The 5,392-nt window shown below is 48.3% G+C and overlaps 1 non-coding gene across 1 annotated transcript; it reads right to left on the bottom strand.

Moving 5' to 3' along the window:
- Positions 1-2,858: 2,858 nt before the first annotated feature.
- Trnaa-agc lies at positions 2,859-2,931 on the bottom strand. Its single transcript has one exon. It is a non-coding gene; the product is annotated as a tRNA-Ala (tRNA).
- Between the last annotated feature and the right edge of the window lie 2,461 nt (positions 2,932-5,392).

The raw sequence follows: 5,392 nt of genomic DNA, 5'->3' as shown, positions 1-5,392 counted from the left end.
TTATGTGCAATTTGCGCATGTGCAATTGCACTTTAAATTGCTCTATGATATAGGCGTCAGGTTTTTTGTTATTTAGGACTTTTTCCCTGACCAATACACCCCACACCAGTACACTGACACCTTACACAAGTGTATGAATATGTGATGTAAATAAATGTTACCGTTTCTTCATCTGTGTTTTGTTCCGGCTTTTTCGGCACTTCGGCAAAAGTAAGTTCCCCCATTAGATTTGCTCACACACACTAAGGATAGGCTCCCACGTTGCTATTGCTTCCGGGTTCACATAAACCGGCTTAACGTAAAACTTTGTTCCTGGCCAAAATTGCCAGATGTAATGACCCCCGGCTCCAGACTGGCTTTAGGCTGGCGGAGCAAAAAAAAAAGACTGGTTTACCATTCCTATTGGAGTGGAGCAAACTGCAGAACTCAGAAATGAGTTGTATTTTTGGTGAAGCCTGAACCCATATCCGGATTTTCGGCATAATTGGCATAACAAATGAGATTTAATCGGAGTCGATTGCAGCGCGAGCTAGGTATATTTGGACATTTTAGCAAAATCTATTGAAAAACATGCAACGGCATGATCTTATCTTCAATCTTGAATTGAGCCAAAAATGCGGGAAGTGTCGCTCAGCATTCACCATTATGACCTTTCAAGTAGGTAGGTACTTAAATCTTCGGCCACTGGTTTGTTTTGTTGGTTTCACACTTTCAACCCTTCCGATCTTGAGAACGCTTCAAGACCATGGAAGGTAGTTTGTATGGATGGTATGAAAGAGGGAATGCGATCAGTGGGCTGAGTGGACGACCTTCTGGTGCGCCCCAGTGGCCAGTCGCTGAGCCCATCATCTGGGGAGGGGGATACAGATGTGGGGCCACCCAGTCACCTCGGGGATGAGTGAGCTCCTTTCTGTCCTTTTGGTGGCTCTGTCCAAGTGTTGGCTCCAGCCTCCAGCGGTGGTTATCGGGTGGTTTGACTGCTATCTCGAGACAGGAAATCATCGGAAAATCATGGTCTAGGCTGCTGATCGGTTCGCTCAAGCCCTGAGGATTGAAGATGCAAACACAAATGATCGTTCCCCGTTGACCGTTCCACCACTTGACGACGGCAAGAGAACCGGCGACTAAAAACGCCATCTATCGAGCGGAGCTCCGAGTCGGCGGTTTGCAATCAAGTAGATGGCGCTAGTGGACTGGACAGCGCCCGCACGGGAGACGGTTCGCCGGCGCGGCTCTGGCCGATCGGGCGAGATTCTACCATCTGCAATGGGACGATCAAGGTGAGAGCCTAAACAGCTCCGCGACTCGGCCATATACAAGCATTATTGGAGGCTGGGAAGCCGAAGATCAAGATTCAAGATTCAAGATCGGCACTCAAACTGCAGTTTGCTGGTTTCAAGCTTCGGTTGGGAAAGATGGATGAGACGGTCTTGCCGTGAATGTCTGTCTCGCAAATTTTAATTGGGAACCAACAGCGCAGCGGGTTCCTCGGGTTCGCTGCGCTTCAGCCCGTGTCACGCATTCCAAGAAAAATTTAAAAGTTGTTCCAAGTTTATGTGTCCCGTTAGCCAGCGCTAGAGAGAATATCTGACATCTGCATTGGTTAGACTAACGTAATTTTGTTCCATCCAATAGGTATTTTATTTAGTACCGTAAATTCAAAAACCATTTTTAAATCTCTCGGGCTGTTTTTGCCAGCAGTGCACGATGGAGTCGTGAGATTATTGCGCAGAAAAGGCTATAAGGTATGTAAATCTGATTTCTCAGTAAGTCTGTTGTCCATGTGTTGCGATGGTTGAGTGGTCTGTGGTCCAGATTAAAGAGTGGTTTGTGCGCGTGCCCGTGGCACTCGTGGCGTCATTCAAAGCCCCAAAAGAATCGTTTTATTGATCACAACTGTCGAATCCCGTGTCGTCGTGCTACCAGACGCCGTGCTGAGATTAAAGGATACGTTAGTTACAAGACACCTAATTAGCTGTATAGATACCTAAAGCTTGCCCACTTCAGTTGGCGATTATTGCATTCCTACCGGTTCGTCCGGACATTATTTGTCAACCGTCCATTTTTTTTTCTTTATTTTTGCTATACATTCGGAATGCTCGAGGAAAGGGAAAACGTGACTTTTGTAATTTTCAACAAGCTTAACCTAAACCATTAGCATGCGGCATGCTCTTTCACATATGAAATGAGAAAATGTTGGGAATAAGCGGGGACGTCCCTCGTCCGTCAAAAAGTGGACAATTATGTAACCGACCTGCACAACACCTGGCTTACACCGTTTGCGTTACTGAGCTGGTGATGGGCTGGGTTTATCCCAGTTTATCACTGAGCTATGCCGGCTGCGATGCACACTAATCTAAGTTCGGATTGTTAAGCCACGGCCGTTTAGCGATAAGCACAATAGAAGATAAATAGGTATGCTTTCTACGAGAATGGAGCATTAGAGCGCTAGTTTTGCCTATACCTACTTTCATATGAATATTTATTGATCTTGGCTTATTGCCTAGCATGCAATCGAAAAAGGTAAATCGATTTTTTTTTTGGCACAATTTATACGATTTTGTCATTACGGGACGGTTGGAAATTTCACCTGTAGGTAGGTACTCTGTATGACGTTTTAACTTTTAATTGAGTGGTATGCATAAAGTTGACTTTATCCGAGGTCATACTAGGCTCGATATAGGAAATCAGGGAGTACGTTCCATACTCGTGGTTGTCGTTTTTGCCACACACTAAAAGTTCCGGAGCAAGGGTTCATTTCGTGTAGCGCGAGTCGTCGCATTCAAATTGGCCGTTCTCATGAGGCGAGGGCACCTAACATTACCCCATGGTCACATGGTCCAAAGTGAATAAAGGGTTGGAGCTGCGGGGTATCGATCCCCGTACCTCTCACATGCTAAGCGAGCGCTCTACCACTTGAGCTACAGCCCCGTTGGACCGGTGCCGGACTCTCGTTTTTCGGTCCGGTCGACCCGTGTTGGTCCGACGGCCGGGCCACGCTATCACGACCTTCCATGGTGAGACCACGCCCCGTCATGGTTCCCTTCCCTTCACTTACGGCGCGCGGCGGCGGGAATACCAGTGATGGTCGAAAGGTGGACCTTCAACCGTCTCTGTCGTCTCCATAATCTTCGGTCTAACGATCCCTACTATACCTACCTGTGCTTGCAGTCGACAATCGACATGCCGAATTAGCTAACAGTTCATTTAGTGACAGTGGCATACACGTTACACACAAACACATTGACATTGCAGCAAGCACTTCCACGCATAGCATGGCTCGGAGGCCGGGGCCCAAAACGTAAGGATGAGAAGTTATGCCATTTGCGTCAAGATAAGATAAGTGGTTATCGTGAATTCTTTTTTATGTATTTTGTTTATACCTACCGTAGAATGTTACAAAAAGTGAAAGATGTGCAGTTTAATAATAGACGATTCGCTCCTCACATTATCACATTCTGTCACGTTATGACTAGGATGTCGGCGATATTCTTCATTTCTGTTTGATGACGTTAAATTGATATCCGAACTGGCAACTGTGACCAGTTACCACTTCCACTGGCCATTCTCTCTAAGACGAACGTTACTGGTATATGATAATAATCGCTTCCTGGGCCAACAACACTCTAGGTCGGAGCGCTCATCCGACCACCCTACCGGCTTTGGCCCCGGGCTGGTGGCACTGCTCGGCACGACTCAGATCCACTCTCGTCTAACTACACCCACCGGGCCACCACGCCTGGTTGACCTCGCCCGGCACCAGTTCAGCTCTTCCGCATCTCACAGCTGACGCCGCGACGAGCCGAGACTTCCGGAACGAGATGCCTTCCGGCTACCCCAGCTGACGATAGGCCCCTCCCAGCTACTCAGGTGATACTACTCGCTCCGGCAGTGGCCGGCTGATTGCGGAAGATATGGTTTGGTGTGGCACAGAAGCCGCAGGGGCCGCGTGAAGACAGCGAAATGGAGCTGGGAAGGTTATGAGCCTCATGGCAATGAGATCAGGCGGAAACAATCATGTACCGAGGTTAGTCGATGCGCAAAATGTTGGGATTTAGTGCGTTCTAGTAAATGCTCGTGGTGTCGTGGAAATGTCTGGTGCGTATACCCCGTATACCTACGTTGGGGTTTATTGGCAGGAGTGCTTATTTATTGCTTATTTTTACCAGATATAACCACTTGAATATTAGCAACGGAAAAATACATGTTAACCACAACATCAGTGTGCAACACGTGATTGAAATTCATGACCTCCCATTGCGATGCCTCTTCCGGCACACCCCACTGTAAGACACCGCGTCTTCTCTGCACCCTCCCCCCCCCCCCCATGGGCTTCAGTCACGCCTGGAATGTTAGGGAGAGGGACGGAGAGGGGAGGGTAAAGGCACAGTGTATGCATATGGCAGAGGGAGGGGGACAGGGAGTGGTCCCCTGTGCACGGTGCCCCCATCTCGGAGAGAGAAAGCCCTCTGAGGTGGATCTCACTGCATTGATGGAGCACTTCAGGCCTCAGAGAGAGGGAGAGACAGGGGGAGAGAGAGGGACCGGAGCTGCAAGGAAAATGTCCGAGTCTCAGTCGAGAGGGAGAGGGATAGAGCAGGAAGGGAGGGAGGAAGGGCCTGCAGAGCTGCTAAAGGAGGGGTGCACGATTATCAGTTATCACAGTGATCCTGTGAACGTGTCGCAGTCCAATCGCTGACAGTGACCAGGCCTGCAGGTGATGATGTTTGGAAAGGGTCAGAGAAACGAGCGAGCAATTGGCATAGGAAAATCACAAAACGCCCGTCATGTTAATTACAAATTAGTCATTAACCCGGCCGGGCCCGGGGGGTAATCCCAACCACCGCAGCCCGGGGGGGGGGCGTTTTTCGCCCCCCCCCCCCTGTCTAACTCCGTAAATAAGGGAGCTACGGAAACAAAAGCGATACCAAACGAAAGGTCCTTACGAGATGATTCTAAAGCACCTAAAATTTTTGACCTCAGGTCAATTTTCAAGGTCAGAGGTCAAGGTCAAAGGCAAAAACCGGCACACGTGTAGTGATCTCAAAGTAAGCCTTCTAGAGGACGGCAGGCGGCATCAAACCGGCAAAATTGGGTGTCAAACGAAAGAAGAGAATCTGGGGATTCTGAAAATGTGCTCAAAGTGAAAGGTCAAGGTCAAGGTCACGCTCAAAATTGACCTCAAACTTGGCACTTTTTCGCACATCTTGCTTGCTAACTTCCAAGATGTTTTGAAATGTTTTGAGGCTTATCAGTTCCCTATTTGTGGTTCATCTTACGATACAAGGCTGCTCAATGGTCAAGGTCACTAAAGAGTACCCCTGCTAGCCTGCTAGAGGCTATTTCACTAATTCAAGTTAGTAATAATAAATAAGACAATTTTGTCATCCGG

The sequence above is a fragment of the Amphibalanus amphitrite genome, unplaced genomic scaffold, assembly GCF_019059575.1.
Source record: "Amphibalanus amphitrite isolate SeventyFive unplaced genomic scaffold, NRLGWU_Aamphi_draft 000945F_arrow, whole genome shotgun sequence".
In the NCBI taxonomy this organism is placed as follows: Eukaryota; Metazoa; Arthropoda; class Thecostraca; order Balanomorpha; family Balanidae; genus Amphibalanus; species Amphibalanus amphitrite.
This window is presented reverse-complemented; position numbering and strand designations above follow the sequence as displayed.